The sequence below is a fragment of the Astatotilapia calliptera genome, chromosome 6 (genome assembly GCF_964374335.1).
Source record: "Astatotilapia calliptera chromosome 6, fAstCal68.1, whole genome shotgun sequence".
Classification (NCBI taxonomy): domain Eukaryota; kingdom Metazoa; phylum Chordata; class Actinopteri; order Cichliformes; family Cichlidae; genus Astatotilapia; species Astatotilapia calliptera.
Window position 1 is genome coordinate 29,883,701 of NC_137427.1, and position 26,624 is coordinate 29,910,324.

The window sequence follows — 26,624 nt, forward strand, 5'->3', positions numbered from 1 at the left end:
GTGTGTGTGTGTGTGTGTGTGTGTGTGTGTGTGCAGAGACACTGAGGGGAATTCACTGCATAATCTCTGCACTGTGCAAATTAATCCAAAATATACACAAAATCTAATCAGACATTTAAAGCAAATTTAGCAACAGAAAAAGAGCTGCTGTAGTATTTCGCATGGTTATAGTATCTAAGCTCACCAGTCTGCCTCGCCTGACATGAGGGCTTCATGTATGTCTTCATTTGCTGTGTAATTTCTGCCTACATTTGATTCATGTGTGATAATGTTATGTATTAGTGAGGCAACTTCCCAGAAATGATTAGGTCGATAAAAGGCATTTGGTCTTGTTTTCCTTTTGGGAGCCATGCTGCTGTCCTCTTTCAGGAATTACAATAACCCTGCTCTGTTAATTGACAGCTCAAATAAGGCTTGTCAAGAGTAATTGCAGTCATTACAGTTCATTGACTTCTGAAATGGTACAATAGGAAATATAAACTGTACATAAGGAAACAAAGACAAGAGGTTGTGTTAAAGTTAATAGTTGTGCTGTCACTAATGGCAGTTAATGACATTGGTTAAAAGATAAACCACTGCATGATAGGAAAATGTGAAAATCTCTACGCTGATTAATGTTAGAGAAGAAGATAAAAGACAGAACATAAAACAATAGGGCCTCTTTCTTTGATGCCTGCCTGAACTTGATATTTTCCAATTTAGCTCTCTCCTCCTTTTCCTCCTGCTCTCTTCTTTTTCCCTTTCGTCTTTCCTTCCACTTCCATAATTGAATTGCTCCTTTGGTCCTCTAATGTGGCGGCAAATAACAAAATGAAAATTCTCTACTGTAAACTCTTCCATTTCCACTTCAGTATTTTACCACTCTCTTCAGTACAACATATATTTTTTCCCTGTTATTCTGTCTTTGTTTTGTTTCTCATTTTCAGTCTGTTTCACTCTGCCTCCCGCTTCTATTGGTGTTTGTTGATCCCACTTCACAGATAAAATATCAGCTCCTTCTCTTATGAGGCTAAAAATCTTTAAAGGGAATTCATGGGTAGATTTTATTCTTTATAGATTCCAGCAGAGGTCATTTTGGATTGGTAATATTTCAGTAACAAGGTATTTTTAGATTGTTTAGAGAGTCAATGCCTAAAACATATACTGTTTAAAACATGTGGACTGGGCCATAAGAGATGGGACTCACCAGACACCTCACAATATGTTATCCCAATAGCGATCAAAACATTTTTTGCCAAGTTAAACTTTTAAGTTATCTCACTTCATTTATTTTGTTGCTGCAAAATGAGATAGTCAGTTGGCAGTTACGTTTAATATGTTTCTAATAATACAGTAATTAACTCTGTAAATCAACAGAAATTGACATTTACACTGAGCTCAGCTTCCTGTTTTACAGGAATATAACCAGAATCCAACCAGCTCAGCCCGCTTAATTGGTGCTCTATTTCAACAAGAGGGTCGAGTCATCAGCTAGGACTAGCAAGGCTGGCAAGGTGTATCCATAAATGGAAGCACACCTGTTAATCAAAGCAGCTGTGGTCCTAATTTAACACCTTACCAGATGAGTTATAAAAATGGGAAGACTAACAATAGAAGCAAAAACTCCTTTTTGTATCGAGCTGTAAACATGCTTTGTAACGTGGGGCTCTATGGGAAATAACTAACTTTTGGAGCCAACTTCAAGTGACCGTTAGAGGAAACTTTTTGGCACTTCTCTGTTGGCATCATTTTTCAGCCCCAGATGTTTGCTTGGCTTACAAGTGATTATTTACCTGCAGAGCTAATGGGCCTACCGCGTCCAACAATGTCTGAAGCAATGAATTGACCATTTACAGCAAATGGTTATGCAGTTACATTTTCCAGAATGACTTCTTCTAGCATAAATGTCATAACAGAGGTCATCTCAGCCTGGTTTCATGAATATGCAATGAGTTCAGTGGTCTTCTCTTCAGTTACCAGGTATGAGTGGCAAATCTTTGGGTTGTGATACACACGTATAACAGGAGATTAACAGCGTGAAAGTGCAGAAACTATGAGACGCAGTCGCATAAAAATGGAGCAGAATCTCAGAGAGTTGTTTCCAGCATTGTGTGGACTCGCTGAAGAACTGAGGTTGTTTTAAAATGACTGCTAGTAGCTACTTTATTAGCAACACCCTTCTGTTAGTATAGTGAAAAACACAGGGTCACTTATCATTAAATCCTTGTGTAATATCTGGAGGTTTAAGTAATTAATGAAGGTGTCCTTGCTGTGCCAGGTGTGCAAGGTTTCATAGAGATGCGAGTGTTACGTTGTTGGTCTGAGCAGAGGGAAACACGCCTGAACATAATCCATAAACATGAAGGCTGCTTCCGCCTCTGCAATCTGCTCCATCTCCGTGTTTCCATTTATTTTTATTATTTCTTTATTACCTCTTGCCGTTGTTTGCACCATGACTACTGTGCGGCCTCAGCTTCCGTCTTCATACCTCAGCAGCAGGTCTGAGCCTGTATGTGATTATAGGTCAGTTCAGGCCTGATTTTTAATGTGTTGAGGGAGATTGGGGTTTGATTTAGAGACAGGCAGAGGTAACAGATCACTTTGTGTGGAGCTGTACTGATGAGGGCTAGGTATAAATTTGCAAGTAGACAAGCATGGTAGACGCTGATTTTTTAATGGATATGCCCCTGGGATAAAATCCTGCGAATATGCATATACAGAAATAAGATTGTAAGATATTTCTATGTATAATTATATATAAGTGCCAACACAGAAAAATGTAAATATTTCTTTATTAAAAAGAAAACATTGTGACTCATAATTTGTTTGGTTTTGTACTCAGGACTCCTCCTGAGGACAGCTGTGTCATTTCAGATGATTTCAATGTGGTTAAAATGCTTTTGAACAAAATTCAATATTTACTATAAAGAATTCCAACAAATTCAGTTGTCATGTCAAGATATGTGAATACCAAAAATGAAGTGGCTGTGCTATTCTTGCAGATTGCACCCAGGCTCTCTCTCGAATCATCAACTGCAGCTGATCGGTGACTCAGTCATAAAACAAAACTTCTGTGCTGGCGTTTCTTAAGAACTTCAGGTCACCAAATGACACTCATGTATCATGTAGATGATATAAGCAGAAGTCTTCTTGAGTCACCTAAAATATCTATTTTAAGCACATTATGTGTACACGGTTATTATTATAACACACACACACACACACACACACACACACACACACACACACACACATATATATATATATATATATAGGGCTGCTCAATTAATCGAATTTTAATCACGATTACGATCTGGGCTTTCAACGATCATTAAAAATGACTGAGCCGATTATTAGCCCCTCCCTCATTTATCCGCGACACCTTAAAGGCCGGTCCGTGAAAATATTGTCGCGCATAAACCGTCCGTGGTGCAAAAAAGGTTGGAGACCGCTGATTAAGAGGACCCGAGGGAAGCTCGGAAAGCTAAGCAGAAGTTATTTGGAGAGGAGAGTGACTGCTGTTGGTTGAAAAGAGAGGTTAAAAACAACTTCAGTGGTGTTGCACACTATTTTATATTATTTTTTAAAGTCATTGTTAACCCTTTAAAGCCGGTCAGAGCAGCATGCTCCGTTTTGTGTAACTATTTTTAAATCCCCGTAGAACCGGAACCGTGTAAGCTAGCGCAATAACCCGGAGGAGTTGTACTTACATCTGATGCCATCAGCTTGTCCTCGGTCACGGTTTCCTTCCACATAAAGCTTTGCAAAAATTGCATAAAAAGCTCTTGCAGGAACAAAAACATAATATTCCAGAAACAGGCTTTGCCGATCCGATCAGCTGTTCGTAACACTTCCCACAGTTAAACAGACGTCAGCGCGAACTGTCGCATGTCCGCCATTTCCTGCCCAAAACCGGAAGTGACTTCATTTTCGCGGAAATTGTAGTTTTTTACTTGTAGGCCTTAAAAACCTATACTGGTCATGTTTGACTTTTCTGAATAGTTGCTGGGATGCTTAGAACTCGAATTGCACTGCTGGAAATAGTTTATTTTGATGCACATGCTGTTTTCTTTGCAAATTTGCATCATAGGATTGGTTTTTTTTGTTTTTCCTGCAGTATATAAAAATTGGTGTATCTCCAAAATAAAACTATGAAGACACCCAAAATAAATTTCCTGTTGTTGTAAACTATTTTTTGGAACTTTTTTGTATTTAAAGTTTTGAAGGATAAACCTCTTAAATTTCTCCAAGTAGAAATATATGTAAAAAACAAACAAAAATGATTTTCAATTTTTTTTGTAGTTTATTGCACTTTTTTGCAATTAATGTAGTTACTATGGACTTAATGCATACATATTATTAAAATATGGGCTATAACAGTTGCATAGCAAATTGAAATGCTCCCACAAATGGCACTACAACATGTAAAAATATAATATAAGCTCTGGCGGACTTGGTTCTATAGTAGGTCTTAAAGGGTTAAATAAATATCGTCAAATAATCGAGATCTCAATTTCAGTGAAAATAATCGTGATTATCATTTTTGCCATAATCGAGCAGCCCTATATATATATATATATATATATATATATATATATATATATATATATATATATATATATATATATATATATATCCACCAAGGCTGGAGACGGAGCAATACTGGAAGAGCATATGGGAGAAGGATGCAACCCATAACGGCAATGCTCAGTGGCTAGAGGATCTGAGGGCAGACCACAGCGACCTCCCTGAACAGGGTCCAGTAACCATCACAGTGGCAGATATCCAAGAAAGGGTCTCCAGTATGAAGAGTTGGACAGCACCAGGGCCCGACATGGTTCACGCCTACTGGCCGAAGAAGCTGACTGCACTCCACGAGCGTCTGGCAGCACAAATGAACCAGCTGCTAGTTAACGAGAGACACCCGGAATGGCTAACTGAAGGCCGGACGGTCCTGATCCCCAAGGACCCCAAGAAGGGACCGGTCCCCTCCAACTACCGACCAATAACCTGCCTCAGTACTACATGGAAGCTCCTGTCAGGCATCATATCGGCTAAGATGAACAGGCACATGGGTCAATACATGAGCGGGACACAGAAAGGAATTGGCAAGAATACCAGAGGCGCAAAACACCAGCTACTGGTAGACAGAACAATCAGCTGAGACTGCAAGACCAGACTGACCAACCTGTGCACTGCCTGGATTGATTACAAGAAGGCCTATGACTCAATGCCCCACAGCTGGATACTGGAATGCCTAGAATTGTACAAGATCAATGGGACCCTAAGAGCCTTCATCGGGAACTCAATGGGGATGTGGCGTACAACACTAGAGGCCAACTCCAAGCCCATAGCACAAGTCACCATCAAGTGCGGGATCTACCAAGGAGATGCTCTGTCCCCACTGCTGTTCTGCATAGGCCTGAACCCCCTCAGTGAGATCATTATCAGAACTGAGGGGATTGAACTACCAGAAGGCAACATTGCAGACATAGAGGACAGTTACAAGTACTTGGGGATCCCGCAGGCGAATGGGAACCATGAAGAGGCCGCTAGAAAAGCTGCAACCACCAAGTACCTGCAGAGGGTCAGGCAAGTCCTGAGGAGTCAGCTGAATGGTAAGAACAAGATCCGGGCCATCAACACATACGCCCTGCCCGTGATCAGGTACCCTGCTGGGGTAATAGGCTGGCCAAAGGAGGAGATAGAAGCTACTGACATAAAGACAAGAAAGCTCCTTACCATGCATGGAGGGTTTCACCCCAAGTCCAGCACCCTGAGGCTGTACGCTAAGTGGAAGGAAGGGGGCCGGGGACTGGTGAGTGTCAGCACCACAGTCCAGGATGAGACAACGAACATCTCAGAATACATTGGGAAGATGGCCCCAACTGACCGAGTGCTCAGTGAATACCTCAGGCAGCAGAAACCCAAGAAAGAGGAGGGAGACGAGGAACCATCATGGAAGGACAGGCCCCTGCACGGTATGTACCACCGGCAGATAGAGGAGGTGGCTGATATCCAGAAATCCTACCAGTGGCTGGACAAAGCTGGACTGAAAGACAGCACAAAGGCATTAATCATGGCAGCACAAGAACAAGCTCTGAGCACAAGATCCATAGAGGCTGGGGTCTATCACACCAGGCAAGACCCCAGGTGCAGGCTGTGTAAAGATGCCCCAGAGACAATCCAGCACATAACAGCAGGGTGCAAGATGCTAGCAGGCAAGGCATACATGGAACGCCATAACCAAGTGGCCGGCATAGTGTACATCTGTGCCGAGTATAACCTGGAAGTCCCGAGGTCAAAATGGGAGATGCCCCCAAGGGTGGTGGAGATCCTGTGGGACTTCCAGATACAGACGGACAAAATGGTGGTGGCTAACCAACCGGACATAGTGGTGGTAGACAAACAGAAGAAGACGGCCGTAGTGATCGATGTAGCGGTTCCGAATGACAGCAATATCAGGAAGAAGGAACACGAGAAGCTGGAGAAATACCAAGGGCTCAGAGAAGAGCTCGAGAGGATGTGGAGGGTGAAGGTAACGGTGGTCCCCGTGGTAATCGGAGCACTAGGTGCGGTGACTCCCAAGCTAGGCGAGTGGCTCCAGCAGATCCCGGGAACAACATCGGAGATCTCTGTCCAGAAGAGCGCAGTCCTGGGAACAGCTAAGATACTGCGCAGGACCCTCAAGCTCCCAGGCCTCTGGTAGAGGACCCGAGCTTGAAGGATAAACCGCCTGCAGGGGCGTGCTGGGTGTTTTTTTTGCTGACTGACTTTACATGTATTCCAGGCAATGGCAGGAGAATAGAGGCGGGACATTGTCTGAAGTTGTTCTTTTCTCACATGTAGCACACACAGCAGGGAATAGTGCAATTTAGAAATGTTCTTACTTCTGGAAATACTCTGTGTGGTTTAAATGAGGGAACTGCCTTGGTAGTATGGTAAAGTAATGCATTAAGTGTTACCACCAAATTAAAGCTATTTTTATACACAGTCCCCATTTTTCAGAGGCTCAAAAGTAATTTGTCAATTGACTGACAAGCTTTTCAGGGCCACGGAGGTCTGTTCCCTCATTATTTCATGACATATCAAGCAGGTAAAAGTTTTGCATTAGATAGCTTTTTGTTGGAACTGTCAATATGAGGTCTGAAGAGATGTTAATGGAAGTAAGGGAGGAAAAGGAATTAAACAAAATAAACCTATCAGGAGAAGACCAAAAACTTTTGGAGTGGCCAGATCAACGATATGGTGCATTTTATAAAGGAGGAAGCAGAGGACAGCTGAAGTGGATGATTACATAATTATGTCCACTGTTAAGACAAACAATTTCACAATATCCAGCCAAGAACATTAAAAGGGAATCGTAGATCTACCATCAAGAGATGCCTTTATGACTACAAAGGTTTTACAATAAGGTGTGAACCACTGGTTACGCTCAAGAACAGGAAAGCCAAAAGAGCCTGCGCAATTCTGGAAAATGTCTTGACAGATGAAACCAAGACTAGCCTTTACCACTATAATAATTAGAAAGAATTATGGAGAAAGAGTGAAACAGCTAATAATCTAAAGCATATCACGTTATCTCTCAAACATGGTGGTGGCAGTGTTTTACGATACGTGTATGTATCGCTGCCGGTGGAACTGGGTCACCAGTAGGGATGTGTATTGATAAGATTTTCACGATTCCGATTCCATTTTCGATTCTGTTTAATGATTCGATTCGTTATCGATTCTCTTATCAATTCTTATTTCTAAAAAAGGAGAACACTAAGGTCGCATAGCTTAGAACTTTGTTTTACATCTTCTCCTTGAACAAGATAGAAATTTAGGAGTAACATGGCCTTACAAACCCAACACTGAGATCTTAAGAGATCCAGCCTATGGCTCTTCAATGGGATGTCACAGGGTCCCCGGGGAAAAAAAATTGTAAATGTAAAATAATAAAATAAATATTCTTCTGTCGCAATAACAAAGTATAACATAAATTATTCTGTAGCAATTAGAATAGAATAGAATAGAATTCAACTTTATTGTCATTGCACATGCACAGGTACAGGGCAACGAAATGCAGTTTGCATCCATCCAGAAGTGCTTTAGTGATATAGATATATTACAATATATATTAGCAATAATATAGATATGTGAGTATATTACAGAAATGGGTCTATTATGGTATGTTATAATGTACACGGTATGAAGTATGTTGTGAATATTCTATAACTATAAGTATGTACAGGCTGTAGTGAGTACAAGCTATGTACAGGATATGAACAGGATATAAATATGAAAAACTATACATTACACGAGAATATCCAGTAATGTCCCTGCCTACAATTAAACACATTCACTTACCGAAAATTGGGGTATCTGCTGTGGTAAATGGGTGCAAACCTTTTACCACAAACTTAGTAACTGCTCGGTGACATTCGTCTATCCTGGCCTGAAAGGAGATGCTACCGGTAGACTGCAGCGAGAACTGCCAGCATCTGAGCCAGACTCTGTCTCTCTCATCATGGTCACCTAAATGCACAGTAATGGCAGGTTTTGTAATAAGGCAGATCGCGCTAACATAATATGCACTGTTAGTTGATTATTTACCTGCCGCATTAACGGGAGAGGACGTGCAAACGTTACTGCTGCTGCTGCTGCTGGGTTGAGATTCACGAGTCCGGAGCGGAATTAAAAACATGACATTCATTTAAGGTCATCACGTGTTTTGTGAGCAAATGCTTTTGCATATTCGTCGTGTTTCCTCCCTTAAATGAAATATCTACTTTGCAAGTATTGCAAGTTGCCCTGTTGTCATCCGTTCTCGTAAAGTATAACCAAACCTTTGAGGGTTTGAGCCGCTTAGGCGCCGTGTTTCCTGCCAGATAAATGACGCTCCGCAACGTGGTGACGTCATTCGGGGCGACTGGAATCGATAAGGGAATCGTTTGCAAAAATGGCAAACAATTCCAAGGAATTGAAACAGGGGTTTCAATACCCATCCCTAGTCACCAGTGATGTGAGTGCGGATAGAAGGAGGGGGATGAATTTTGAAGCGTATAGGGCTATATTCTCTGCTCATATTCACACACAGTTCAAATGAATAATGATCCAAAGTGTACTGCAAAAGCAACTCATGAGTTTCTCAAGGTGAAGAAATTGGATTTTCTTTAGTGGCTAATATAGTCACATGATCTCAACCCAACAGAGCATAGTTTTCAGTTATTAAATACCAAACTGAGTAAAGAAAGACCCACGAGCAAGCAGCACCTGAAGGCAGCTACAGTAAAGACTGGTAGAGGATCTCGAGGGAGGAAACATAGCATTTGAGGATGTCCAGGGTTTCTAGACTTCAGGCAGTCGTTGACTACAAAGGATTTTCTTCCAAATATCAAAAACAGTCCTTATGTTCGATTTTCCAGTTACTTTGAAAATGGGGTACTGTGTATAAAAATAGCTGTAATTCTTAAACAGTTAATGCCACAGTTTTCTTAAACCTCTTGAATTAAAGCTAAAAGTCTGCTTTTCAGTCACATACTGATCATTGATTGGTGGTGCAATCAAAATGACAGAAAAATGGGTCATTGTCCAAACGACACGATCCATGCTCAGCTATTACCTGCTCTGTTCTCAAATAGACACAATCAGACATCACCTGGACTTAGTTTGCTGTCAGGTTAAAGACCGTTTAGCATCCATTCTCTCTTTGTGTGAGTTGGGTTTTCAAATGCTCCACTGTCAGATACAGCCTACACAGCAAATTCAAAAGTGTTAAATGTTTTGGTGTTAATGGTCTTCTTGCAAAAGTAGAGTTAATTTTACTCTAAGTAGAGTCACATTCTTTTAATGTAACTCTGAGGTGTAAAATGATAGTAGTTAAAATCGAGTGTTTAAAAATGAGTGTTTCTCTGTCAAATCTGGAGGTGTTACAATGGAAACATTAACTCTTGACCTCTTAACTCTGAACTCCTAGAGGGGCTATGACACCAACAGAGTAAATTCAGACTCCGCCCCCAGCACGGCTCCAATCGAAGCTGAAGTGAAGCCGTTTCAGAACATTTTGCTCTACATATTTGAGTTGTTTGCCATGCTTGGTAAGTCATTTTTTCAAAGATTGTTTCAATTATTATTATGAGCTTTTACTTCTGTGGCTCTTTGGAGTTGAGACAAAGCTGTGTGAAAGGCATTAGCCATGTTGCTCGGTGATAGCATAATATTCTGTTTTAGCTAGCTGAAAGGTATTGTTTGCGGGCAAATACCACAGCCTTGAAAAAAAGCTTGCATGTGAATTTTCAGTCAAACTTTTGGTCAAATACACCTAAAACAATGTCTAGAATGTGAAATGTTGGTATAATGGTGCTACTTGAAGCCTGAAACCGATCGCCCATAAAAATAAAATAAAAAAATAAATAAATTTTTAAAAAAAACACGAGCAAACAGCAGTAGCAGACTTCCTGACTGGATTCTACGTTAGCATAGATCCCTCCAGAGTTTTGTGGACACGGTTTAGGTAAAAATTAAAAAGGTTGAGGTTTTACATTTAGTTCAGTATTACCTGTTGCCTGTGTCTTTGTCTTTTGGGAAAATACTTTACACAACTAATGGCTCAAAAAGGATTCCTTTTTTTTTTTTTTTTTTTTTTAACTGTGCTGCAATTGTTTACTGGATTATTTGTGCCATTAATTAGTGTCAACTAATTTTTATTCAATCTCCGCACAGGATATGCTTGTGAAGATGGAATATGGGGGAGAGCAGAAGTGCGTTGAAGTTCCACAAAGGGATGAATGAAGGACATGCATATTGTATTGAAGAAATAAGTGATGAGAATGCTGTTATTTGCATTTACCATGTCAGACCTTTTGATAAACAAAATTCTAATGAAAGTGAGAACATGTATACTGTTACATCTTTCAGAAAATGTTTTGAAATTGTGCTGCACAGTTCAGAATAAATGTTTTTCAAAAACCATTGCATCTTTTTAGTAAATGTTTATTTCCAAAAGAAATTTCTAGAAGTTCAGAACAGTAAAATTCCCGCTTTTTAGAATGAATTAGAAGATAACTCTTACGTAGTTAAACTAAAATACTCTTTGAGAGTTAATATATAAACTCTTAACACAAAGTGTTAAATTATCAACTCCAGACAGATTTGGTGTTTAACACTAAATCAGAGTTAACGTACCAACTCTCCAAAAAGAGTTAAATTAACACTCTCTGGTGTGGACCCATATAGACACTTTAATAGTGTTAAAATCAAATCCGACAGTGTTGATTTGGACATGCTGGATTTGCTGTGTAGAAATGTTCACACACATAACTGTCCAAGTGTTGTTTTGGAGAGATCTGTGTGTGTCTCTTTCATGAAAGCTTATCAGAGGGCAATACAGACCGCCAAAAACTCCTATTTTTCACAACCTATTGCTGTTAATTCACATAACCCTCATGTTCTGTATAATACCATTAATTCTGTACTGAATTCAGAGGATCATGTTCTTTTGCAATCTTCTGAGGTTATGTGTAATAAGTTTCTTAATTTCCTTGTGGATAAGGTTGCCAGTTTGAGACCCTCCACTTTATCTTCTGTTGGCCCGGCTGTGCATGTTCCCTGTTTAAATTTGCTTTTTGCTTTCCAACCAATTGTTCTACCTGAACTAGAGAAGCTTGTGTTAACTGCTAACTTATGTGGTTCTCCGAATGATGTCGCTCATCCCCGTTTCCTAAAAAAAGTGTTTCCTACTGTTGGACCACATATTCTGAACCTAATTAATACCAGCCTCTTGTCAGGTCAAGTACCAAGCGGGTTTAAGCATGCAGTTATTCACCCCTTACTTAAGAAGCCAGGCTCAGATATTTCAGTAATGTCAAACTTTAGACCCATCTCTAAACTTCCTTTTCTGAGTAAGATCTTGGAAAAGGTTGCTCACACTCAGCTGATGGATTATCTAAACAACTCTCAAATGTTTGAAGTTTTTCAGTCCGGCTTTAAGCCGTTTCATAGCACAGAGACAGCTCTCATAAAGGTTATGAACGATATCCTGGTAGCGACAGACTGTGGTAAACATGTAGTGCTTATACTACTAGATATGACTGCTGCATTTGACACAGTGGATCACGACCTGCTGATCTCTGGATTACAGCTTTGTGTGGGCATTTCTGGCTTGGCACTCCTGTGGATAAAATCAAATCTCTCAAACAGGAGCTTCTGTGTTAAGTTGGGCTCGTCATCGTCCTCTGTGGCCCCTCTGCCATGGGGTGTACCACAGGGATCTATTCTTGGGCCATTACTGTTTGCATTGTATCTCCTGCCACTGGGTGCGATCTTTCGTAAACACAAAGTTTCATTTCATCTATATGCTGATGATTGCCAGCTTTATTTTCCTTTCAGTCATTCTGATACTTCCCCAATTAGACTCCTGCTTGATTGCCTTAGTGATGTTAAGTCATGGATGGCTCAAAACCTTTTAAATTTTAATGAACGTAAAACGAAAGCAATTCTGTTTGGCCCGAATCGTTCCTCTGACATCCCTGATGTTGACCTTGCTGCTCTGACCCCTCACCTGAAGAGCTCGATTACCAATCTTGGGTTAAAAATCGACTCTGCACTTACCTTTGATGGTCACGTGAATGGGGTGGTGAAATCGTCATTCTATCAACTCAGGCGTCTGTCGAAGGTTAAACTTTTTCTTTCAAGGCGTGACTTGGAGACTGTTATCCACGCTTTTATAACCTTACGCTTGGATTATTGCAACTCCCTTTTAATAGGGGTTGGACTGGGCACTCTGACACGCCTGCAACTAGTACAGAATAGAGATGGACCGATCCGATATTACGTATCGGTATCGGTCCGATACTGACCTAAATTACTGGATCGGATATCGGAGAAAAATAAAAAATGTAATCCGATCCATTAAATATCACGAAAGCACCTCACAAAACTTGCAACACGCCGTAACTCACCTCAGAACGTTAGCACGTCGGAGCAGTATGCACCACGTGATAGAGCGGCTGTGGCATGCGGGACCTGTTGGTGGTCTGGATAGCATGTGGAGCTTCGCTAGCAACCCGGCATTTCATCTCCGACAAAGTTATCCCGAGAGAAGTAAAGCAAGTGTGTAAGTCCATCTCTGAATGTTTGTAAAGCATTCCTGCGTTAAGCTTAACAAGCGATATATGGAGCGACTGCCTCTCCTGCTGCTACTTCAATCATGAAACTGCTTAATGATCAGCTGATCGGCTTTTCTGTCGCGAGTCTGTGTCTCTAGTTTGCTTTTGGCTCACTTTGCACCAGAAAGAGGAAACCAGCGGCTGAACAACAGCAGCACGTTTAAGCTTGATCAGCTATTGTTAGAATGTATTTAATATTAATTTCTACTCGAGGATCTTTTTCTACGTAGCTGACGCTGGTAACTGTGCAGGGGCGGATCTAGCAAAGTTTAGCCAGGGGGGCCGATAGGGCATTAACAGGGAAAAGGGGGCACAAAGACATACTTTTCTTTCTTATTCTCATTTAAAATGTCTAGCTTTTGATAAATAATTATCTGACACCCAAAGTTTTAATTTGATGTAAAATGAATAGAAGTCAATTACTGTATATAGTAACTATTAAGTCTAATATATATACCCTAGTAAGCTATAGTACTTTTTCCTTTGGGAAGGTACCATCTGTGCAGTCTGCAATTTTGTTGAAGAAAGATGTTGAATCTATTTAATATTTCTTGAAAAATAATTGATTTCTGTGCTTTTTTTTTTTTCACACTGCATCAAATTAAGGTTGATTACGTCGATTAAGCATCATGAGGTGGAGCGTGAGGGGTGGTTCCCTATTTTTTATTTATTTATTTTTGTTGTTGCTGGGAGTTGGAACCCTATTAGTTAGGTTTCTTAATATTTATGCTAAGTACTCTTTAAAATACCAGAATAGGGAGGATGGTGTAGGTTTAAGTTTATTAGATTGATCAGTATTGCTGAACTATGAAATTTTTTTTTGCATACAGGTATAACAGAATAGCTTTAGTGTAGTTGTTGTTTTAAACTTGAGTATGAACTTATACAAAATGCAGCAAGATATTTAAAAAACAGTTTTGTTGATTAAAAAACACTATATCGGATTCATATCGGTATCGGCAGATATCCAAATTTATGATATCGGTATCGGTATCGGACATAAAAAAGTGGTATCGTGCCATCTCTAGTACAGAATGCTGCGGCACGGTTTTTATCTGGTAAAAGGAAATTTGAGCACATTACTCCGGTCCTGGCCTCCCTGCACTGGCTTCCAATTGAATTTAGGATTCATTTTACAGTTCTTTTATTGGTTTTTAAATCTTTAAATGGTCTGGCACCTGCGTATCTGTCTGATTTGCTGAAGCCCTATGTCCCCACTTGTTCGCTCCGGTCAGCTGAGCAGCTGTTGCTCTCAGTCCCCAAATCACGGCTGAAACTGAGAGGAGACCGAGCGATCTCTATCGTGGCCCCTAAGCTTTGGAATAATCTTCCTCTTCACATTAGGCAATCGACATCAGTGCTGATTTTTAAGTCCAGATTGAAAACGCATTTTTATTCACTGGCTTTTGACTCAGTGGTTGACTGACTTGTATTTACTTGTATTTTATTGTTTTCGCTATGTTTATTATTTTATCGTATTTATTATTCTTATGGTATCTATTATGTTTCTATTGTTCAGCACTTTGGTCACCCTTGTGTGTTTTTAAAGTGCTATATAAATAAACGATGATGATGATGATGATGATGATGAAAACTGCATGATAGGAAGATGTCAAAGCAAGGTTGTTGTTTTTTTTATAAGCACAGTTTTGTACAAAAAGTATCATAATTGTGCTGAGGTGTCTAATCAGCGTACCAACACAGTTCAAACATGTCTTTTAGTGCTATTTGGTGCCAGGTACCAAACATTTGCAGATCTTTTTAGTGATTTTCTTTTAGTGGCCAAGAAAAATAACATAAAAACTGCCTTTGCTCTTGCTCTGTGTGTTTGAGCATGGTGGAAAAATGCATCCCCTGATTATTTTTATTTACATAAAGCATACATGTGCCTGCTGCAGCTAATCATCTGTCCACATTTGCAATCAGCCGTGTAAATAATTGGAGGAAGGATTTTCTAACCACAGACTTAATGACAATTAGTCTGTCGCCACTTTATAACTGATGTCAGCTTCTCTTTATGCGCCCAATTTAGGACCAGTGTTTACTCATACGGTACAAAAAGACTGGCTGATGGTTAAAAAAAAGTCCATAGGCAAATTGGTTCCACTAGTACACTATTACCCATAAATGTTGCAGTAAAGAAACAAGATGGCTTGGTTAATTTTTAATGTTATCACTGTACTGCATGGGGGTGGGGGAGTGACACGTGTGGCAATGGGAGATGGGGAACAAGGGGTTGCTTTAATTGCATTGCATTTTCTGGTGATATTATTCATTGTCAAGGTGCAGTCAGAAAGAATTGCATTATGAAGACAGCACTTTAGGGCCTGCTGTCGAACTATGAATATTCATCGCTTATTCTGCCAAAAGCAATTTGTTGTCGCTGTGTTTAAAACCATTGATGTGCTTTCCAAGTCTGGAGGCTAGAAGCAGACTTGCACATGTGCCACGAGGTAAAATGTTATGTTTCTAATAAAATGCATTTTCTCTCCTATCTTGATGTAGAATAAGAGATATTTTGAGTCAATAGTGCCATTATTTGCAGATCCCAGCCAGCAGTCAGACGTATGCGTTGTTTGCTGAGATAGCAGCCTCGGTGTCTGTGTCAGGTGAATTAGAGATTCCCCTCATCTGTCCTTAACTTGGGTCGCTTACTTTGAAGTGTGCTCCAAATTTGCCGTCTTCTACCAGTCACATTTCTCAAATAACCGAGGTACTAAGAAAACTTTTTAAAAGCAGAAAATAGAAAAGACATTAACTCCGAGGCTCTGCTTAATGACTTTCCCAAATGACAGAGGCTTACTCTGCCTTGTACACTGAAGGGAGGGAGAGGGAGGGAAACGAAGATGAGGAGGGCTAAGAACAAAAAGCTTCCTAAACTGCAGGAGTCCGACACAGATGATTGCTTTGCAATTGCAAACTATGTAACTGTTAACTGCTCTTATTTTATTTTCCTTTAAAATAGTTTAATCATATCAAACAAATCACAGTTTCTTTTTTCCCCAGTACTATTAAACTAATACTTTATGTACTGTAACAAGCCCTATTAGAGTGTTGTTTACAGTATTAAAATGCCATCTGGATCTGAAGGTCTAGGTAAAGCAGAACATATGCTAATTCAAGGTGTAAACACATGCACCAAACATTGCCATAGATCTGTGACTGAATTTACAAAACAGTTGTTTTTTTTATTTCAGCCACAGTAATCTGCAGTATATGTATGCTGTTCGTACTGTGTGTTCAGATTTGTGAAGAGGTACTCGCGGTGTACAACCATCATGACTCATTGTGAAGTTCGCCCTGCTCTCAGTTTCACAGAGGCTCTCTGCATGATCAGGGTACACTAGTAGGATTCACAGCAGCCGCAGACACTTTTTCTGTGTGGAAATACTACCTGTCTGTCATTTCATGCGCCTCCTGTGAAACACAACCCGCTCCCAAATGGAAAGCAAACATGCTGTTTTATATTGCTTCAAATTACCCCCCAAACTATCATGTTTGTTTTTAGCCGAGCTGAAATACACACTGAAATACACTGAACTATAACGTAGAATCTGCTGTCCTCTTTAAAAAATATACATATTTTTTTTAAAATATACATATTCTTTAAAGGGGAACGTATTTTCAAGGCTACATCCAAATGAACAATGAGAACGTTAATATCAAGTGTCTATCGGGGAAATATTCCATTTCTCCGAATACTTTGTTTTGTTTGCGACATACTGGCAAAACTAATGACTTTGCCATCAGTCTCAGCTGCAGTGCTTGATGTTAATTTGCATATATTAGCTAACTAAAATTTTGAATATGGGAAAGATAAAAATTATACCAGATAAAATCAGAATTTTAGAACTGTTTTTGGTCCCAGTTCTAAAGTTAGCATTTAGTTCAAAGCAAGTTTTAACAAAGGAACACTCCTTTCTTGTACTGGGTTCTGGGTCATGGCTCCTTTTGCCTTCAGAAGTTCCTTAATTCTTCATGGCATGGATTCAATAAGCTGCTGGTAACATCAGACATTTTATCAGACGTGATAACATCACACAGTTGCTGCAGATTTGTTGGCTGCATATCCACAATGTAAAAGTCTTGTTCCATCACATCCCAAAGGCGCTCTACTTGTTTGAGATCTGATGACCGAGGAGGCCATTTGAGTGAACTCTGAGCTTTGTGACATGGTGCGTTATCCTGCCGGAGGCAGCCATCAGAAGATGTAGACGCTGTGGTCACAAAGGGATGGACATGTTAGCAACAAAACTGAGAGACTGTGTTTAACTGATCCTAAATTGTACTAATAGGTCCAAAGTGTGCCAAGCAAACATAATCATTGATTCAGGGCAGGATGGATCAATGCTTTCATGTTGTTTATGCCAATTTCTGACCCTGTCGTCTTATTATTGCAGCAGAAGTTGAGACTCATCACATCAGGCAATATTTTTTAAATCTTCTATTGCCTAATTTTAGTGATCCCATGTGAACTGTAGTCGAATTTCATCCACAGTTTCCTGGTCTTAGGTGACAGGAGTGGCACTCAAGTGGTCTTCTGCCGCTTTAGCCTGCTGCATCAAAGATTTACATGTTATGCATTGAGGTGTTCTTCTGCATACCTTGGTTGTAATGAGTGGTTATTTGAATTACTGTTACATTCCTAGTAGCTCAAAGCAGTCTGGCCATTCTTCTCCTCAACTAGGCTTTTTTTCCCTCAGAGAACGTCTTGATCACTAGATATTTTCTCCTTTTCAGACCATTCTCTGTAAACCCTAGGGATGGCTGTGCGTGAAAAATCCCAGCAGATCAGAAGATTCTGAAATACACCAATTATCATGCCCTGTTCAAAGTCACCTATTAAATCACCTTTCTACCTCAAACTGATGCTCAATTTGAACTTCAGCAGGCTGTCTTCACTGATTAGATGTTTGCATTAACAAGCAGTTGAACAGCTCTACAAAGTAACCGGTAAGCATATTTCACCCCTAATACTTCTCTACAAAGCATGTAGGTTTAAATCCGAGTGAGCTGCTGCTGGCCATGCCCTTTTTAGCTGTGTTTAAACCCTGTGAAGTGAGCACAGAGGAAACCAAACAGACATATGGTATATGGCTAATGAAAAGCATAGCTTGGAGTGAAGGACATAATGTGACATAAAAACACAGTAAGCCATACTCAGTGGTTATTAATTGTTAAATTAGTATTTTCACTTCTTCTGATTACAATTTTCAGATCACTCAGGCCTGTGTGCATATGCTTAACGCTAATGGTAATGTTACCCACATGAGCTGTATAAATTGCTGAGATCTTCCTCATGTTGTGGGGATGTTGCCATGACAGTCATTGAGTTAGCATTAGCAGAAAGAAAGACTGAAACAGTGACAGACTGCAGCTGCTTTGAAATGAACTGGTCAGGTGTGTGCCACTCAGGTGTGTCTGTTTACTCGTCATGACTGTGCTCATCCAGTTTGATGTCATAACCAGATGCAAACTGAATGGCTCATTTAGAGACACACTTTATAAAGTGTGGAGAGACGAAAGAGAGAAGGGGAACAGTCTCTTCCCACATTTTGTTGGTCTCTGGAAACTCTGAGAAATGTCAACACATTCGGATACCTGTTAATAAGCGTCGCCTGCGATCTCATTTTAATATCAGGTGTAAATTGAGCTGTATTACTTTACACAAAGGGTGGCTTTTTGCACTCCAACTCCATTGTTCCCGTGTGTGTATATATACGTGCGTGTGTTTGTGTGCAGGCCTAGGTTTTAGTGATTCTCTGCTCATCTATTTTCTGTCTGCCAGAGAGCATCTGCTTCTGTCTGAGCTGATCATTCAAAGATGGACACAGAGAGGGGGAGGGTGTGTGGAAATGCGTGTGTCTGTGTGTGCATGTGTGTCCAAACCTGTGTGGCTCATGCTGATGGTGATTAATTCTACAGATGTGTATTCATGAAAGGTGCAGTGTCTTTTGTCTACTTTCCTTTTTTTCTCCACCTCTCTTTATCTTCTTTTCCCCCTCATTTGTGTCTCCCTTCCTACATCCTATATCTTTTCACGAACCATTATTATTCCCCCAATGCAGTCTGAACCAACACACTTCCACCTGCCAGCCTGTGTGTGTGTGTGCATGTGTGTGTATTAGTGTGTCCTCTGTCCAAAGTTGTTAAATATTCTAAAGACAGAGACCTCTTTTAATTACCCACTAATCACACTTTTAATTACCTGCCACACACACATCCATCACTGACCAGACTGTACACGCACAGGCTCATACACACCCACACCCCGTGTGCACACAGGCATACACTCACATCCATATCTGTCATTAGGAAGAGTTTTTAACCTATCGACAAAACAGAGGGAGGGAAACCAAAGGGGAGAATGAGTGAGGGAGAGAGAGAGTGAAAGACTCCTCAGTGCACTGAGGAGTGACTGATTAAAGTTTGGTTTTGACACTCTTGTAAAAAGCTTGCAGGTTATTACTGCTTGGAGAGACAATGGAAGAAATTAAAGAAATGCATAAAAGGTTGGAAGTGCACTGTTTTCAATTAACACCTTTCTTTCTTTCACACTGTAGATGTATTGTCAGATTTCTTAAGCCAAACACCCTGAGGAGAGCTGGACAAAAAAAAAGAAAAAGGACATAATGCTGATTGACTGGTTAATATCAGGGCCTAAAGATTATATCCTCAAGATCAGAGAGCCGGATCAATAAGCAGAAGGTCACAAGTTTCCTTTCTCTCACAGACAAATAAAGGCTACATTTTAGAACTTCCTGCTCTTGGGAAATTACATTCTCGCTTTCCGTGCCATAACCTCTTTGCTCATGTATTCACGTGGGAGTTTTGCGTCTATGACTTGGGGGCTTATGTCAAGAAATAAATGCGTTCACACTGTTTAAAATGCTGACCCAAGGTCCCCTGTTTTTTGTTCAAACACGTAGCTATCCATTCTTATTGCACCAAACTCTGCTTTCTCTCTTGCTCCGTGCCACAGGGTTTCTTTTCATCATTATCACCTTTCCTTACGGGATAATTATGAGCTCACACATACAACTGAAATCTACATTGGTATATGAACTCCAGTACTCACCAACGAGCTCATGCACATAATTAGTCAGTCCCATAAAGGCTTTTAATTTTTCTGTCCATTTGCACTTGCACCTGTTACAGCAATTTCTGTTCGCCAAACAAATGCTTTCACCTGAGTGGGTGCAGTTGGGGCAGAGCAGGTGGCTAGCATTTAGCAAGAGGCACACTGCAATTTAGGACCTTTCTTGCATGAATTTATGTATAAATAATGCCCCCCTGTAAATATCATAAAATCGTCTTTCACATACCTTCGTTTTTTTGGGGTTTTTTTTAACCTTTTGACATACACTTTTCATGTGGACCACCTAAGTATGGAGTTTAAGACAAAATAAAAGGTTTGAAATTAAAGGTGAGGGCTGAAATATACTTTCACGCATGCATGCTGCCCATTCCTGGCCAAGGTGGTCTCAGCCTTTTGTTCCGAGTCATTTCAATTTCACGCTCGTGTACTAAGGTTGTTCTCGCAAATATTTGCCCAGTTTCAGGAAAACATACACAACTATCTGTCTGGAACAGGTCAGCATCAGCGATGCATTCACTGATGCGGCTACGAGAGCAAGTCTGTATGTTTGTTACAAAATAATATAAATTAAAATGTGTTTGCCTGTAGGCAGAACCTTTTTCCTTTAGCTGTATTGATTTCCTCTCACCATGGTAACAAGTGTATCCGTTAAAAACCTTGTTTTACAGGAGATGCTGTAACTGTGTGGTTGTGCTGGTGTTAATAATCAACCAGGGACATTAAGCTTGTTTACGCAGCACTATTACTACTGACCTTTAAAGCTACAGAAGCAATTTGTCTACAGTAATATGTTCCCGTATTTTTATAAAGTACCACTGTGACCCCGTGTGCCCATATTTATACGCTCACCATATCAATTACAATTTAAAGCAGGTTGTGTTTCTGTAGTAATTTCACTTAACATCGACCAGAGTTAGAGTCTAGTAAAACCTAAAATTTGACCAATCTCTCCTTCAAGATTGCGTCCTTATGCACCTCCAGACCACAGTTTCAGCACGGTTGCTAATTCTCGATCCCTCTGTGGACTTGAGGTGGGGTGACTGTGGCTCAGGAAGGGAGAGCATGCCATCTACCTATTGAAAGGTTCTTGGTTTGATCCCTGGCTGCTTCAGTCTGTGTGCCAAAGTATCCTTTGGGCAGACATTGAACCCTCAGTGGCTCCTTGAATATAGGGCTTTGAGTGTTTAAGCAGATTAGAAAAGTGCTACATAAGAGCCAGCCCACTTACCATCCCGCTGTGACCACGTAAACTCTTAATGTCCTTCTGAACCACAACTTTGTCCAGGGTCAGGTTGTCAGTGCAGAGTTTGGCTGTAACAAACTGAGGTGTCTGAAGGATCATTGGTCAGAAACAACCTGAAACCATGCGTGTCATTGTCTGCAACACCAATAATCTTTGCTCAACACCAGCTCAAATCACCAGATGTGGCTCCCTGAAACTTTGACTGGAGCTTAAATTGAAAAAAGAAACTGAGGAATCACTGCACTGTTGTGTGTCTGTGACACACAAGTGTAAGTGGTCAGAACTTCCAGGGAGAGATCTGAAAACATTAGCCACTGCCCAAGGACATGACGTGTAAGAAGACAGGTATGGGTTTTATTTTTGGGTGGAGTCTTTATGATTAAATCTTGTATTAGGGTGCTATGGGTCATTAAATTAAATTAGAGACCATTTTACACAATTTCTGCATCATTCTGACAAATTAACTTAATTTTAGGTGGTTAATTAGGACTGCAACCAACTCATCATTTTCTTGATTCGTTGATTTAGGAAAACATGAAAAATGTTTCTACAAATGTCAGCGTGTCAAATGAACTGTATCATAATATATGAAGCTACTTCGGTTAGGCAGGTCTGTATGCAGGGCACAGGGTGCAAACTAGCAAGCATCAAACTGTGAAAAGTAATAGCAAAGAATGTCCTGTGTCACAAAGTGAGTTCTGTGTTGTACAGGCATAAAATCACAGAGGCTCGAGTCGTGCTCTTTACTGACAAGTTCAAATGTTCACACGAACCACAATTAGAAAATGATGTCTCATTATCAACAAGTGTGGTTATTATCAGCCCTCTGCTCAGCCCATATCTGCAGCTGAGCAGAGAGAGGGAGACTGAGAATGAGGTGTGTTCCTCCAGTTGAGAGGAAGACAGAAGGAGCGAGACAGAAACACGGGGAAAGAAGTCCTCGCCAGTTGTGTGGTTAATTGGTAGCAGACATAATTAGTGCTAATTAGGATAATAGCCATTCGTCTAGAGATCCATCCACCTAATGGGACTACAACACTCAGCTGCACACACGCACACCAGCACACAAAAGGAGTTGTTACCATCCATCCAGTCTCCTTGTGAGAACAATGTGGTCTTGTAGTGTAGCTTTAACGCACGACCTGGTAAGACAGACGAATGCTTGTCCCATGCATGCATGTGAAGAACAGCCTGTATGTGTGCGCGAATGACTAAGAGGCAGACGTAAAGCAGAGGTAGAAAGGAAGCGAGTCATGGAGCTCGTGTAGCTGAACAAACACAGAGTGGAGAAAAGCCTCCTTCCTCTGTTTGCTCAGCATCTAGCCTCATCCCTCTCTTCCTGCTTCCATCTCACCCTTGGCCTGCTCAGCTTTCCTTTCCTGTACCGTTGCCTTTACCCACTTCTCTCTGCCTGTCCCTCCGGCCATGCCAAGGGACATTAAACAAACACAGCCTGTCCCACAGCCCTCTCTCGCTCTCTCTCTCTTTCTCACACACACGCACACACACACACCAATTACTTTCAGACTGAAGGCCCTAGGCTGTGTGTGCTCAAGGATGCTCGATTATGTGTGTGTGGGCATGTGCCTGTGTGTGTATTTTATGGAGGACCTACAGTGGCAGTGGCAGCCAGCCAAGCCAGTGAGTGACCACAGAAAGGTCTTTCTTTCTGTATCCGTTTGACCGTTTGAAGAAACTGTAAAGGTGATTGAGGATACAAGCCTGTGATTTAGGCACTGCGTTAATTACAAGTCACAGAGCTGCAGAGTGTGTAGGGCGGAAGGTAGGGGAATGTTTTCTGAGTCAGTGAAGGGGCTGTTAAAATCTCTCACAAACACATTAGTGTTCATTACTGTTGTAACCTCTACCATCTTTCTTTCTTTTTTCCCTCTTTCTCATTCTCCCTGTCTTTATTGGTCTCATGTGCAGTCACATGTACAGGCTGTATTTCTTTGAGTGGAAAATGCATTAAGATTTATTAGCATAGTCACCACAGTGACCGAGAATACCTTCAAATTGAGTTTTTTGAGTTATTAATGCAGTGTAGGGTGAAATTTTAATAAAGTTTTGAATGTGGTGGCAGTTGGGTTGTAAAATATATGACTAGGGGTGTTTACATCACATACTTAAATCTACATTTGGTCTGGGACTGTTTAGTTCCTACCAAAAAACTGGTTTGTAGCTGGGGTATTTACTGTTCTTTTAAAGAGCCTAGTGGTCCCACTTTAAAGTAGCTTTGGGTCTCATGTCTACTAATTGGAAGGTCAGTGGTTGGATCTCTAGCTGCTGCACTCTGCATATTGAAGTATGCTTGGGCAAGATGCTGGGCTGTATGGCTCAAATACTTATTTCACTAAATCAATGGTTTCCCCCCACTGTATGTTGCAGTTCATTTACCATCTATCAAATAGAATTGTGGAGAATGTGAGTGGAAAAGCAAAAACCCATTCACATTTTCCTCCTGCCTTTTAGTGAGATTAGCATTTGCAACAGTTGATGTCACTTAAGCAACCACTGTGTATTAAACTCGTTTCATTTTTTTTTTTTAACTTCGTCATGTGCCTCTGTGATTCAGAAAGCAAATCCACTGTGTGACTGATCACCTCCTCAGATGAATCAATTGTGCCCTGACATGTTCTCCCCCAGCTTTGATGAGTGTGCTTACTCCTTGAATACACAGCGTTTGTTGTGAGAATTAGTGCCTCTGTTTATATTAGCTTTCATACAACTCTAATATCTTCTCCTAATATTTGCTGGGGCTCTGTTTAGTTCCACTGAGATGGGATGCCTCCAGTGTAAGATATTGTTTCCCTGAGGGTACCACAGCACACAGGGATGCCTCAAGAGACCATAATGTGCTTTGAACTTTGTGAAAAAAATTGTGAAAGGTCCTGAAAGGTGACTCATGCCTCCATAAATCATAAGTCCATAGTACACATATGACTGACCACATCCTTACGTATTTGTTATTTAAAGAACTGAACAGGAACAGATGAGGATTAAAGAGAAATTTGTGGCATGAGGACAACAGTGGAAGGTATTTTGGAAACTAAAGGTAATCTTGCTTTACTAAAAAATACTGTAAGAAACTAACGTGAAGATCAGCCGCTATCGAACTTGTCACCTGACACCTCGTTGTTGAGAGAGACGCTTTGGTGGATGTGGGACAAACAAGTCAACAGGAAAGGTTTTTTTTATGCCTGAGTTCAACTACTATAAAACTGAAGCTACCAATTAAACCTAATGAAGTGCGAATTTATCCAAAACTGTAAGCAAATGCTAATTAGCATTAGAACTGCTTCCCATCATTAAAATGGTGATACCAGCTAAGTTGACAAGGCCGCTAATGCTCCCATTGGCACTCATGAGGAGCTGCTGCTAAAGGTTAAGGAGTCACACCCAGTATCACTGTCAGACAGTTTTCTATTTGAAATCCCATCATGAACTCCATCATATCTCCAGGAATCCTCCCGTTTAAAATGAGTGCTGCACACAGCCGCGTTTTACGTGACAGATGCAGCAGTGATGTCCCGCCGCTTCACCTGCACAAAACACCCAGGGATGAAAACAAGCTCCCTTCCTCTTCTTGTCAGGAAACCAGCGGAGTCAATGTCCTGCAAGGTTTGAGTTTGTGCAACCTGTACATACAATAATTCACTATGATGAAGCTAGCAAAAAACACAAACTCACTAATTTGCTACTGCTCAGGCTCACTATGACGCCTGCTACTGCAAACGAGCACTAAGCAAAAAAAGGCCACTCCCCCCGAAAGTGTTTTTGAAGCACTGCTTAAAATGCACACTTTTTGATCTGAATTTCAGCCTTTATGTCAAGCGAAAAAAGAGTAACTTTTAAAATATTAATTTCTAAGAAATATTATATATGAATAGAGAAAAAAATTTAACCTGCAAGTTGCTCTTGAATGTCTTCACATAATTTAGGCCACATAATTTGTAAGGGTCCTGTAGGAGGTGGCTCGCATGCAGGTCTGACTGTGTGGCTCTGGGTGTACCCTACGGGTGCCTTTTAATAAATGTGAACGTTAGCCTTTTATCATTTTAATGTAGTCCAAAATGGTTTGGCTTTGATTTAAATTGAGATAGACTAAATCCAGGCCTTCTAAATAGTTGATGCACATTTTTAATGCATCAGCAGCCGCCTTCCATTATTTCTTTCCATTTGGTTCAGTTCCAACAAGCTTATTATAGAGATGTGGAGTTGTTTTGTAAATGCTTTGTTTTCCCCTTGATTACGAGATACAGGAGTAGCAGACATTTAATGTTTTAAGTGTTTGGGGGAATTTATTTAGAACGACTTTAGAGCAACTGCCAAAGCGTACATAATGGGTCTTGTTGCATGCATGCCCGTCTTCTTGTTGAACACAGCTGGATCACCCTGTTATCTTTGAGTAACTGAAGTGTTAGATCCAATAAGAGACTTGTAATATCATTAAAGTCACAGTTTTTACTTTGTTAAAACAGATATCTTAGTGGTATATACACCTACGTATATGTATAGTATATAAATTGCTTTTAGCTACATATGTGTTTTGTCATGGTCCCTGAGGTCTTGGATCCTCGTTTTAGATTTTTTTTATTTATGAGTTGTGTTTTCTTTTAGTTTTGAAAAGGATTCATGTTTAAGTTTCTCCTTTGAGAGTTCATGATTCCTTTTGATGCTTGTGTTTCTGTATATACTTTCCCTTTCATATGAATCACATTTTCATCCATTTCCCTCTGTGTTTCTTATTTAACCCTATCATGCCTTCTTCCATGTTAAGTTACGGGTTAACCTCCCATTTTATTTTGATAGACTTTTGTCTCTAGTGCTTTGCATTTTTTTTACTCCCTCGTCTCATTGTCTCTGAGTAGTTTCAGCTGTGTTCCCCACCTCTTTCTATCTTATGCATATGAGTCTCTCCTTGTGATTTATCATGTCATTTTTGTTACTGTGTATCCTTTTTTTCTGCTTCCTAGTCTCCTAAGCATGTTCTAGTTGTTTGGACTCCTTCTTGTCTTTTGGATTTTGGACTAACTGATTTGATGGATCAAGAAGTATTAAAACGTCTTCCTCACAGCGTTTCATGACATGTTTTGGTTAATCGGGTTAGGTTAAGCTGTGATTCTAAAATGGCAATAGGTGTGAACATCAG

The 26,624-nt window shown here is 40.4% G+C and overlaps 1 protein-coding gene and 1 long non-coding RNA gene across 2 annotated transcripts in view; both read left to right on the forward strand.

Moving 5' to 3' along the window:
- LOC113024443 (protein sidekick-1) overlaps positions 1-26,624 on the forward strand; it is a 298,320-nt gene that overhangs the window by 117,605 nt on the left and 154,091 nt on the right. The window lies entirely within an intron of this gene.
- LOC145429493 (uncharacterized) lies at positions 9,941-10,935 on the forward strand. The gene is made up of 2 exons (XR_013909741.1): positions 9,941-10,061; positions 10,687-10,935. It is a non-coding gene; the product is annotated as an uncharacterized LOC145429493 (long non-coding RNA).